The sequence below is a fragment of the Rhinolophus sinicus genome, linkage group LG17, assembly GCF_036562045.2.
Source record: "Rhinolophus sinicus isolate RSC01 linkage group LG17, ASM3656204v1, whole genome shotgun sequence".
Lineage (NCBI taxonomy): Eukaryota > Metazoa > Chordata > Mammalia > Chiroptera > Rhinolophidae > Rhinolophus > Rhinolophus sinicus.
In genome coordinates, this window is record NC_133766.1 from 3,608,725 (window position 1) to 3,622,089 (window position 13,365).

Here is a 13,365-nt window from a genome sequence, read left to right on the forward strand (position 1 = left end):
CAACTAGAGTTAAGTCCGTTGGCATGACAAGGTAGACCCATTGCCAAAGTCAATGCACTAGATGTGTGTGCTCAAGGGAGGCTCTGGAGTTAATAATGGAGGTTTCCATGCCAGATGCTCTGTCATTCGGAATGTTTCCTAGTGTCCTTCTCATCTCTCGCTGTCACATGTGATTATGACCTTGCTGTTAAAGGTCATAAGATTAAGTGTTGGTGAAATCTATGTAATTTTACTAACAATTGTCACCCCAATAAATTAAAAAAAAAAAAAGATTACGTGTTGGGCCCTAAAACCAAACTTATGGTCTTCTCTCCTGAAACCCTCCTCTCGAAAAACCTCATGAGCTTTAACTTTATTTAACAAAGTGGACATAAATTTAATATATATATATATATATATATAGTTTTTCAGATAGGACATTGTTAGTTGACTTCCTAGGCAAGTTATTTAAGTAAAAGATGTCACCAAGAGAACTACCTAAAATTTCCTTATCAAAAAAAATCTTGCCATAAAGTTTATATTTCCAGTAAATGTCTAATTAAGCTAGGATTTTGGGTTCTTCTCTGGACGAGGTTTTATTTCATGATCTTAGCAACATGGAAACGCCCCATAGCAGTATTAGCAGGAGCCCAGCCCAATCTGCCAGGCAGAAAAGCATATATAGGCAATAGAGAAAATCAGATCCTGAGCAGACTATGACTTTGGCTGGCAAGTGTGTAGCAACAGCTAAGCGTAATGTTTAAACAAATATTTGTTTCAAAGGAGGTGAAAGGTGGGAGTGTAATATATGTTTCAGATACAACACAGGTACGTCATAAGCCTGCCACGTGGAGCTCACGATTTAGAGACAGCATCACCCTCATCTGGTGGCGGCAAGCACTAATTATACAGGTATTTTCTTTGAGCTTCTCGTATTAAATGACTGACAGAATGCATTTGTACTTTTTAAAATCTAGAATATTTAAGCTGTAAGGAACCTGCTGATGCAGCCAGTAGAATTCCTCTCATTTTGTAAACACGGAAGTCCAGATATTTTTGTTTTCATGTTTTGCTTGAGGTCAGCATTTACCAGCTGAGGTGATACTAGAATTCAGGCCTCCTGACCCTCGGAACAGTTAATGTTCTGCTGTGCCAGGGTCCCACTGCACACTTGGATTCTGTCCTTTGACATATTCATATAAAAGTTAAAACTCAAGTCTAGAAGAGGCCAATGTCCACCAGCAATAAACCGACCTCTAAAGCTTCCTGAATTTTCCACTTCTCGTAATTTACTTGCTCATTCCAACAGTTCTTCTAAGGAAAAGGGTGTGTTGGCTGATTATTTGGGTTGGTTGGTTAAAGATACACTACAATTTAATTCAAAATTAAGGAGTAATCAAAGCCTTTATTCTGGAGGTTTAGTAAGCATTCCCAAAGAAGGCCATTGAGAAAGGAGGAAAAATTTATAGTTATATATATATATATATACTATATGTCTCCCTTCTTGTCTAAATATTTGAGGATTTCTTCAAAAGTTACATTTTTCAAAGTGACTCTGCATGGCTGGTGAGAGTCAACTAGGGGTGCAGACGTCAGAGCGAACTGCTATCAACAGTTCAGCTCTGGACTCTACCCCCCCACCCTCCGTCAAAGGCCTTGGTGAGTTAACAAGTTCCTAGGTATTTCTTAAGTATTGCTGTACATTCAGAAATCTTAAATATTTAAGATTTCTTGAGTCAGAATCTTAAGTATTTCTAGATATTCCCGGAGTTTTACTAGTTTTAATGACGGGTGTCCAAATGAGACCGGGATGAAACCAAGGGCTAGGGTTAATCAGTTAGGATCTCATTTGCAAAGCAGTGGGAGCGATTATCCAGAAGAATAGCACATCATGTTTTCATCGGGGAAATGAAAATAGTCTCCCAAGATACCCTATTTGTAAAACATTTTCCAAATCGAATTCCAGTTGCAGAATATTTTGGGCAAGTTAACAGCAGGGGGCTGAGAGCCTGGTCTGTGCCAGCTCTGCAGACTCCAGGAACCAGGGGTGGAAAACCAGGGCTGGAGGTGGAGAAGCCAGAGCTGGCAGGACTGAGCCCACATGAGGAAGGGCAAATGCTCACCAGGCATTTGACTTTTGCAGCTGGGCACCCCCTTCCGCCTGGCAGACTCCAGGGCACAGAATTGCTGCGTTGAAAGGTACCTATTGGAGACAGAGGTGCTGGGGGAGGGGAGAGAGACATCAGGTCCCTGAAGCCCAGGGACCTGGAGGCGGGGTAGTGGGAGCGTGACCCTGGGCCAACCAGAGATGTCCTGAAGTCCCCATGGAGCCAGCCTGGCCCCACTGCTAATCCCCGGTGTTGCTACAAGGTGGCGTAGCCCCTGTGGCCAGGTCTTGGTGTTCTGTGGAACAGGAACCATTTCCCAGACGCACAAAGCAGGGCACTCTGTGGTGATGACAGAACAAGACCCAAACAGATCAGTGTGATCATGAGGCAAACACGTGAGCATTGTCTGCCCCCCAATGACTCAGCACCCCAGATCCCGAGGAATAGGAACAACTGCTGCTGCTTTTCCAGTGGTATCTTTAGCCCACGTTCATCAGCCTCTCCAGCCACAGAATTACCTCTGCTTCTGGGCAATGGGCAGAGTCCAAATAGGGACAAATCCCTGCTTCTTTAAACCCTACCCCCAGTCACCTAAAACGAGCAAGCCCAAAGCCTGTCCTCAGTCCTTTCTAGAACCTTCTTACTGAAATACCTCATGCTGCACCTACACCCTGACTGCAACCAGCCACAAATCCAGTGTGTTCAGCCATAGGTGTGCTTCTGCGGGTCTTCAGCTGGGGGGGCCAAGTGACAACAGTGTCTGTTCTGTGCCATGCAATGTGCTGATTTCTGGGCTCACAACTCTGAACAAAACAACTTGTCCTGCACTCAGGAAACTCCGGTCTAATGGAGGAGACAGAGGAGCCCCAGGCAGAATGACCTCAGGGGCCCTGATAAGTCCCACAAAATCCCACAGAACATCCCATTAAAGATCCCTAAGAGGGCTATGATGCCAAGAGTAGGGGAGAATGGAAAACCCCCATCAAGGTCAAATGTATGTATTGTTCGCAAGAAGGTACTGTCTACAAATCTTAGCATGCCATCAAGGTTAATTTTGAGTTCCTTGTAAATGTATGTACAGATCTTAAGGTGCCAAGGAAACACAGGATACAGTGCAGTGAGCAACGAGGATGTGAGCTGCAGACTCCTTGAGCGAATGAAGAATTAGATGGAGGGGAGAGGGGCCCAGGAGAGCAAACTCTTATGCGAGTGACTACAACTTTATACACATTCTGTAAGTCTCCTTACGTCCCATCGCAGGCACCAGTGAGCCCGTGTCCTGGCCAAAACTCTGCTCTTAGTCACTGGGATGGCAGATGTTTTCCTTTACGTGGGGGTTGTGTGTCTTAGTACCAGGAAGACAGAATTAAGGACCGGACCCCATGAGAAAGTCTTACCACAGTGATGAACATTTCACGTTAAGAAAAAAGTTGTGTGTGTTTGCTATTTGGGGTATTTTTCATTATAAGAGCATTGGACCAATGAAAGGGATAACCCTGAAATGCTGATTTAAAATACAGTTAAGTAATTGATGTGGAGCTCTATGGTTTTAAGTTGAATTTTTACTAAGTTTATTGGAACACACAGGAGAATTTTAGGGTCCTATATTTATAAATTAAAGGGCTTTAATGTATATAAGTGTTGAAGCATTCCAGAAAGCTGTTTGTTAATTCAAATATATATATAGTGGGTGTGCGTGTGTATTGTATATATGTATGCATATGTAAAATTTATAATCACAGCTTAAAATGTTTGGCGGTAATTAACTAACTTTATTCATAGGTCCTTTAGACGTGATTGCTAAGCTCTGCCAGACTAAAACATAAAATAATTCCATCTGTAAGCAGAACTAAAATAAGTTCTTTTTCTAATTTTAACTTTAGTAAGTAGAATATTAATTTTTAATCTGAAAAGCAAACCTTCAGATAATGTTCAGTACATACAAAAGACACCTCCAATGACATCTAGAAACTCATAAGAACATACGCCAATGCCGTAGTGTGACAAGGGCCGTGACAGGGAAAGATGGAATACCGTGTGGGAGCAGGCACAGGAGGTACCGTGTTAGGGGGTGTGGAACAGGACCCTCGAGAGGAGGAATCGTTAAACCGAGGAACGGAGTACGTACCAGGCACGTAACTAGGGGCCAGGCAGACAGTGGCAAACAGAAGGGGGCTCCTTCCTCCTGGAGCCCCGGGTCAGGAGGGAAGAGGGAAGCAGGAGGAATGTCAGCGAGCAGATGCCCCGCTGGTCTGGCAGAGGAGGCCCCACTCAGTGCCGGGACGTGGAGGGACACCCGCGAGGTGTCTGATATGGTGCGGAGGGCCATTCCTTTCTTCTTCAGAGTGCCCTTTATTTTAGTTATTTTTTGCTCGGAGGTCAGAGGCCTATTTGTAAGTCAAATCTTTACCCTTTCCTGGGGCTCACCTACCTGAACTGGCAAACCGCGGACCCTTTAACCCGAGGGCCCCGGAAGGCAGGTAAGAAGCTTGAGCCTGAGTCCTGGGAGGCAGGAACGGGCATGTTTGTTCGGAAACACTCCGGAACACCTGGAGGAGGATGGACCGGGTCTCTCAGTGTTGCCATGGGGACGGCCAGCTTGGGTAGCTGAATGCTGTGCAGGTAATGACTCTAAAAAAGAGAAAAGATCCCATTTTTCAAAGCCCAAATGGAGGTGGGGAGCGGGAAACAGAAGGTCCATGAGGGTAAGACGTGGGGACGACCAGGGTTGGCAAACTCTGAGTGAAAGAGAAAGGGGACAGAAACGACTCCAGGATCAGGGATGCTGAGCGCCTTTCCCCAACCCGCCCAGAGTTGATGCTGGCTTTGCTGAGATGAAGTATTTTATACAGGGAATGGTACATCTGGGACTCAGGAAACTCATTTTCAGTTTCATAGGCTGCCACCTTCAAATAGCTCTAAGCCACATCACATGTCTGACGGAGCAGACGCGGGCATGGGGAGAAGTATCCAAAAGCATCCCCTCCAGAGGTCCTGGGGACACTAGGAGATGGGCCCCACCTAAGCAACCATTTCCACCAGCGTGTGCAGACGCTGTGTGTGTGTGTGAGTGTGTGTGTGTGTGTGTGTGTGTGTGCGCGCGCAGTCCTTTCTGTCTGAGGTTCACAGGACATCAGAGCCACTCACTCCTGCAAACAACATTGGGATTGTCTGGGGCTGTCTGGCTCTAAGGACGTGGGACATTACTCCCAAATCTCCATGGAAGAATTGTCCCTGTGTTTCATGGCAACAGTAGTGGAGCCAAACTGCCTTTGACGTCCCTGGAGTTATCGGAACACCCAGGTGACACTGGACAGAGCTAGATGACTGGGAGATGGCAGCTCAGCCCTGACATCTGCCCAAGGCCCACAGCTAGGGTTCCAGGGGTTCCAGGAGCCAGTCTGCCATCTGTCACTGGCTTACCATGTCACCTTGGGTCACTGACTTCCTCACTCTGTGCCATCTGTGAAGTGTGCCTAATAGCACACGGTGTCCTTCCACCCTCCTCCCTCCTCCCCTGCTGGTGCCCACCCTCCCTCTCCCCCCCTCTTTTCCTCCCCCCTCCTCCTTCTTCTGCTTTTCTCCCCCCCTTCTTTTTCCTCTCTCTCTCTGTCTCTTTCTCTCTCTCTCTCAGAAGATAATGTGTCCATAAAGTGCTTTGAGCTCCTTAGAGATAGAGGGTCTATAAATATAAGCTGTTATCACTGTTACCATGGAAACACTCCCAGAGAATGTGCTTCATTCCTGCATTTGCTGAGCATAATTGGGGCCTTCTCTGCCTGCTGGCTTCTGGAGGCTGTTAAACAATCAGTGGTTTCACGGAGCGCTGCCAGGTAGGGGGTGGAGACCGAGGCAGGATCCCTGTGCTTTTAACTCTTCTCCGAGTCAATTTTCACAAATCATGCTTCTGTTTGCTAAGGTGAGACAAGCTTTGCCAGAGTCAGATATTAGTCCAAGGATGCAACTTATGACAGGTGCCGGTGTGCCAGCCAACCTGGGACCCTCATCTCTAACTAGGTTCAGGCAAGGGAGAATTCCGAGAAGCTTCAGAAATAAATTCCACCGAAATTTGCTCTGAGCCCTGACTCCTCAGCTTCAGAACTAGGGCTGACACGCCGTTGGGGTAAAAAGGGTCCGAATCTGCACCTTTCTGCTAGTCTGCAACCTTCTGGGAAACAGGGGTCATATCTTCTCCACGAGAGTCTCTGCAGGGCCTCGTACAGTGCCTGGCACACAGCAGAGGCTGGTTTTGGGGGAAAGTGATGAAGGGGGCAGCCATCTTCTATGACAGCCAAGAACGTGGTGCTGAGTAAGGCGTGTGCCCCCCAGCGTCACTGGGACTCACAACCCCGGGGCACAGCGGTCCTGGCACTGCTTGTCTGCGTCCTCCCCTCCCTCCCACCATCAGTGTTCGTTTCTAGTTTCATGGGTGGGCCTAGGGATGCAGCTCAGTACCTGAAAGTCTGGCAGAGTCTAGAATCACATGTCCTGGTTGTTAGCCAGACACTGTGACAGGTCCTGTGCAAAGGGGAGGGTCTGAAAATGGTGGGCAAGGGCATTAGTATTTCAGGCAATACTAAGACCTCAGGGCACGTGTCCCAGGTCTGAGGGCAGCAAAGGCAGGGAAACGGCAGTGGGCGTTGGAGTCCCAAGTCAGAGTTCCACACGTGAGCCCTGCCACCGGCCAATGTCCCCGAGCCTCAGGACTCCCATCTGTGAAACCAGAGGACTAGCCTCTATGTCACGGGTCTGAGGCAGTGGTTAAGCGAACCGAGTCCCTGAACCCACAGCTGGTGGCTCACACCAGTCAATGATTGACACAGGTTCGTTCCGTCCCAGCAGGTTGGCAATCTGCATGAAGGGACAGAATAGTTGGAGGAACACACTTCCTGGTTTAGTCTCAAGGCCTGGCCGATGTCTTCGACCCCACCTAGATGGACCCATGTGATGGCCCTGCCTTTGAGAAGGGGGTGGGAGGCGGAGGGGAAAGAGAAAATGCTCAGGCACACACAGGACGCCAGGCAGGCAGGACCGGCTGCACAAACCGCAGGGTCCAGGGCAAAAGGCAAATGCAGGAGCCACTTGTTAGAAAATGAAAGCATTTCAAGAGGGAGGGCAGAGGTGAACTTGCGATGACATTACATTACGGTTCCCAGCCTTGCAAGGGAGCTGGGACGGATGACGTAAATAGCACAGCATTCCACAGTGTTCCCCAAATGCTGTGGCGTTACTGTAGGTCCCACACGAGCGAAAGGGCCCTGGGATGTTGTCTGCAAAAGGCTTCAATGCCCTGAATTCGTGTTCTGAGCTGCAGGGAAGGGCATTTCAGGAGGGAAGAGCTCATTAAAAAAACCCACTGACCTCGTACAGGAGTGACTAATGATTGCATAAAATGTGTTAGGAGGTCCAGATGGTTCCGCAGCCTTATTAACAGGGATGCAGGGGTGAAGGCCAATCACAGAGCATCTAATGGACCGTCACTGTTTATGCACTTGCTACTTAATAGATGCCTGCTGTATACAAGCCAGGGCACTAGGCCGTGTCAGGGAGACAGAGAAAGAGATTATCTTTAGCCAAAACGTGAGCTTAGATCAGACCATGTCTAACGTCCCTTCCAGGCCTAACATTTCAGGATTCTTTGACAAAGACCCTGGGCTTGCCTTTGAGAAGCTTAAGTCTAGTGCTCTGTTCAGAATATGTTTACCTGGAGTGTTTAAAATCTGTCGTTTGTATTCCTATCTATGTATTCCTGCCTGCTGGTGTCATCCAAGCCCCTCAAACACTGGGAGCGTTGTCTTTTTTGTTTTTTAATCTGGTAGTAAAATGAAGTCACAGAGAAGACAGTGGGTTCTCCTGGAGCCAAATAATGAGGTTGTGACAGACGCAGCACCTCTAGATAAATTCATTCGGTGGTGCCCGCCCCTCCCCACCCTCCGTCCACTAGTAGGGAAGAAAGAGATTTGATGTCCTCATTGGACAGTCCAATGTCCGGTCATGGTACCCCTTCCAGGATTTGTGTTTTGAAAAAGGCCTGAGTGATAACTAACACAGAAGAACAAAGCAGTATGTGTCAAATTTCCCTGCATTGCTGTGGCAGAGACTGGGATAGAGCCTCTGATTTTTAGCTGGGCACACGGTGCCCCCAAATAAAGACTGTATTTCTTAGCTTCCCTTATAGCCAAGTGTTGCCCTGAAGCTAAGTTCTGATCAATGAGATGGGAGCCGACAGTTTCCAGGATGCATGTTTCCGTAGAGGGTGGTTGGCACTCCCGACTTTCCTCTTCTCCTGTGTTCTTTCTTCCAGCCTGGCTGTGACCACTGCCATCCTGGGCATTCTCTTGTGCCATGAGAGCAAGGGCCACATAGGAGGGATAAGCTGGAAGGGGCCTGGCTCACGGAGGACGTAATGGCATCAAGCCATCATCCCAGTCCTGGACCACCTTCCTCAGGACTTGGAAGTGAGTGGGAAATAAACCCTATGTTGTTGAGGCAGTTGTTATTTTGTGGGTTCGCTTACAGCCAACTCTAGCTCTAACCGAGAAAACCATCATGGGGATTTTTCTTTCCTTTTTTGCTTCTTTAATGGAGGGTCACAGTGAAGTTCCTTCTTGGGGGTCCCCCAGATGTGGACAACACGATTCTCCACCTTCATGTGTCATCCCAAGCGGAGTCACGGATGGGAAATGAACGTGGCCTGGGGGCAGTAGTTCGTCAGCCATTTTCCCTCGCTGGGTTTCCACTTCCTCGTCTGAAAAACAGACTCTAAATTCTCTTACCAATGTGATAGTTTCTAAGACCTGGGTGCTCAGCTTCACCCAACCCCTGTGCCCACTCTGCCAGTCAGAGGAAATTTTTATTAGGATGAAAAGTTCTCATCTTACCAGCAGGTTGTGTTTATTGCTTATGTGGAACTTACAATACGTTTTTCTGGAGGTCAGTGTTATACATGAGTGTGAGTCTCGCAAGCAAACTCCAGAAAGATATTTTATCAACTTGCTGTTAAACTATAGCACTGGGAGAGCCACAGAACCAAAGCAATACGGGAAAACTCTGTGTGGGGGGTAGGGGTGGAGGGCTCAGTTCCAAACTGGAGAGGGGGTCGGGTCAGAGACATCTGTCCTCCACCCTTGACAGAGGAAGGGGACACCTCCTCCTTCCCCTGTGTTGCAGTGGGAAGAATTATCCCCTCCACGTAAGAGCATGGTCCCTTCACACCCAGATGCAGGTGAAAGCTAAGAAAATGGGAGTCACAGGATGCGTCAGCTATCCCATGAGCCCCCTGCCTGCTTTCCTTCAGTCTGATTCTGATTTCATTGAGAATTGGCGCTGAAGGGAAAAGAAAGTCCACAGACAGAGCATGCCCAGTTCCCCTGAGCAAGCTTCCTGCAGAAGCCCTGGGGGAGGGGAGGGCAGGAGGGTGCTGTCTGTTAAGGCGCTTTACAGGTAGTTCCGCTGGTGCCATTGAACGCGGGGCATGGAGCCCGGGCGGGCGGCATCCGGTTCACCAGGGGCGCTCAGCTGAGCTGTGGAGAAGCCAGCAAGGGGCAGACCTGGTTTCTGCGCTGGAGGAACCCAGTCTCTTCTCCTTCCCACCGCTGAGAAACGGGGAGTGCTGGGAAGGAAGCCAGTGCTTGTTCTCTGATAAACTCTGACCTCTCGCTCTGCTTCTTCCTTAGAAAGGGCCCTCTACGCTCTGCTCCTTTAAGTTGTGTCTTTTGTCTATTAAAAAGGAAAACATGTCTTTGTCCCAGCCAAGGCTGTCCCTCAGTCTGCCCTGATTGAGCACAGCCCACATGTCTGTATTTGCCCACGTGTCCCCTGCACCTGTCACGCCATTGCCCCCACTCAGGCCAACGCTTCCTGTCCAGGTGTCACCATCTGCAGAAGCCTTCCCAACTGTCAGGCGGGCGAGTCTCGCTCCTGTGTGCTCCCCTAGCGCCCTTGGCACAGACCAGGCTGTCCCCACGTGGAACATAGCTGCTCGACCACCTCAACTCTCGGGTCCCCAGCAAAGCCGCGTGGGTACTCGGGGGATGGACAGACGGACGCTGCTGTCATCCGCGCTCGGGGCCTGTTCAGGGCCCACTCCCGTCCTCTCCCTTCCTCTGTCGCCCGTGTTTGGGGTGTCCATTGGAGGCCATAATCATTTACCACCTCACACTGTCGTTTGCTCACCGCCGTGCAGCTCGCCTCGCCAACTCTACTGTGTGCTACGAAGAGGTCCAGCCCAGAGCTCTCAAGTCTTTTGTGGTATTTCTGCAGTTTCGAAGGCGATACTGTACATACAGGAGGTGGTTGGTGAATGATGGACAAATGAGAACGTGGATCCAAGACAGGCTCCTTTCATCTGTGACCCAAGGAAGACTTACGTGATCTTGGGGAGCCCCGAACGTAAGACACAAGGGTCCTTGACATGACTGCATACCTGGGCGCCATGAGCTACGCTTGTGCTTTTGATGAGGGCATGTCTTCCTTCGGAAGAGGGTCTGAGCCAGGCTGCCTGCGTCTGAACGTGCCCTTCCTTCTTGTCAGCCTTAGGGTTGTAATCTGTGGGGGACTTCGTTGCTTCATTCATAAAATGGAGCTCATAAGAACAAGACTGTATCAGGCTTCTCCAGAGGAACAGAACCAGTGGAATGTGGCTATCCTGTGGCAGCCACCTCACGCAGGTGTGGAAGCAGGGAGTCCCTCCACCTGTCATCTGGAAGCTGGAGACCCAGGGGAGCCAGTGGTGAGATTCAGGCCCTGTCCGAAGGCCCGAGCATCCGGGGGCCCATTGGGAAGCCCTGGTCTGAGTCTGAAAGGACCAGGTGCAGTGACGTCCGAGGGCAGGAGTCGGATGTCTCAGCTGGGCAGACAGAGACGTGGCTGTCCGTCTGCCCTCTGTCCGACTCGGGCCCCCAATAGATGGGCCCACACTCGGGAGGGCCACCTCCTGTCCTGAGTGCACCGTCTCAGATGCGACCTCTTCCAGGTACCCTCCCCCCTCCCCCCCACACACACGTTTCACCAGCCACCTGGGCATCACTCAGCCCAGTCAAGTTGACACATAAAATGAACTATCACAAGGGCCTATGCCATCACTACGCTGTGTGGAAGGTGACGTAAAGGAGCTCACAGGAGGATCGTGAATCCATGTTGAGTCCTTGGCGCGGTATCTGACTTAGAGTGTTTGATAAAAGCACTTACCACTCACCGGTGTCGCTGCTGGACGACAGCAGCAGGTTTCCGTGGAGCAAGAGCTCTCGGGAAGCCAGGGCCGGTGACCCTGGTCTCCTCACCCTCCCGCTCATGTATGTGGGCAGTGCCCTTGGTGGTGTCACCGTGAGGCAAGACGCACCAATGACTTTTAGGAGCAGGCAGCCGAGTACCCTGGCAGGTAGTGTCGTGCCAGGTGACTGGGCAGCAGGGCCCCCGGCATTCAGGATGCATTTCCTAAATTCCAGCAAAGGGGTCCTGTCCTCCCATGGGACTGTTGGCTGCAGTGCCACGTAGACGGTAGGTAGGAGAGCCTGAAGGCTACCACTTATTAATGCCAAAACTACGCTGTTGGCTAGGGTGCTGATACTGCAAACAGCCAGTCCGCTGAGGCTCTACTCGGCGTCATCAACTCCTTCTGATTCCTTGGTACAGAGACTGGGTATAAATTAAGTACAATCTAATTTATGCATTTTTTTTTTTTTGCATGTTCCTGCCTCCTCCCTCCTCCCCAAAGTAAAATAAATGCAAAACAGTCTTTTTTCAGTTCTTCTCTTTGGTTTGATTCCTAGAAACTGTCCACGTTAAAATGCAACATTTCTAGAATGTTGTGGAAAGATGAAGTGCCTCAGAAAGAAGAGATAGGGAGTCAAAGGTCCTTTGCTGTGTGTATTGTTTGCCCACCTGTCTGCCTGCCTCTCTGAACGTGTGTCTCGTGCCAGCCAACAGCTAGGCAGCCATTGTAACCACATGTCTCCCTTCTCCACATCGCAGACACATCGGAGGGATGGACATACGACGGTCAGCGCTGAGGTTTCCCAATGACCCATGACCTGTGCAAGTGGGACAGGGCCACCCTGACTCCTCCACCTGGATTGAGACGAACAGCAAAGTAAGCCTTTGCCAGTTTGCAGTGGGGACTGCGGCTGCAAGAAGGTGAGAAATGCAGGCCCATGAACACCTTGGACAGCTGACCGGCATGGGAGCTGAGCAGGGCAGCAGAGGGAGTCCGGGTGGTGAGAAGGAAGCAGGAGGAGGCCACTGTGTCACATCAGCGGGCGAAACCAGAATAAGGAGCCTCAGCCTGGCCCAGCACAGTCCCTTGGAGGCTGGCGTTTGCAGCACTTTGTCCCACAGCACAGGGACTGTTGTCTCCCTCCCTGACTGCTTCATGAATGTCCATTTTCCTTCACCTAGACTTGGGGCAGGGGTGGGGTGGGGAGGGAGACATCAGTTTGGGAAAGGGTTTGTTACTGATGTTTTACACGTGCAAGGGGAGCTTTTTCTAAAACGTTTATCGGGCTTCTGTGTTAGAGAGGCCTGGGCGCCAAGAGGCTGTGATGGGGTAGTGTTAGGAGGACAGGAACTGATAAAAATGATAATGTCCTGATTACCTGCAAAAATGAGCTCCACTGGATGCCGCCGTCCCCAGAACCAGGGGGTTTGCTTTTAAAAAGGACATCAATAAACGGGAAATCCTGCAGATGAAGGTACCATGGGGGACGGGGGCGATAGAAACCATCTCATACGAAGGCTGACGAACTGGGGACTTTCTATGCTTTGAAAGATAAAAATTAGGGCGGCAGGAGAGCTGCTTTCGATGTCTGTAGAGCTGACACAGTAAAGATGCACCAGACTTGTGTTCTCCCCAGGGGAGACCCAGGAGTGGCCCGCAGTTCCTAAGAGCTAGGTTTTCGCTCAGTTTCCCAACACTGGAACATTCCTACCAGGTAGGGAGCACACAGGAGTAGTCACCTCGAGGCCAGCTGACCTCGTTCTGGAGATGGGACTTTGGATTAGAAAATCTCTGATATTATCATCAGCTCTGTCCACAGTGAGTTTTCCTACCGTCATTACCCATTCCCTCCGGGCCCTGGGCTACGGCTGCAGGAGGAAGTTGAAAATTAAGCAGATCACGAAATCGACATTCCTTGAATCTCTGGAAGACTTAAGTGTCCAGGAGGAAAAGGATCATAAAATGCCCCAGATTCTCATCTACCTCTGTCCCTCAGGCCAACAAGATCACGCCTCTCTGACAACAATGACACGTGGGGACTCCCCTCACTGAGCTTAGCTTCTC

The 13,365-nt window shown here is 49.9% G+C and overlaps 1 long non-coding RNA gene across 1 annotated transcript in view; it reads left to right on the top strand.

Moving 5' to 3' along the window:
- Positions 1-12,244, top strand: part of LOC141569387 (uncharacterized) — a 320,431-nt gene extending 308,187 nt beyond the window's left edge. The window contains exons 5-6 of the long non-coding RNA XR_012493003.1: positions 8,392-8,545; positions 12,060-12,244. This is a non-coding gene — a long non-coding RNA (uncharacterized LOC141569387). The remainder of the gene's footprint in view (positions 1-8,391; positions 8,546-12,059) is intronic.
- The last annotated feature ends 1,121 nt before the right edge of the window (positions 12,245-13,365 follow it).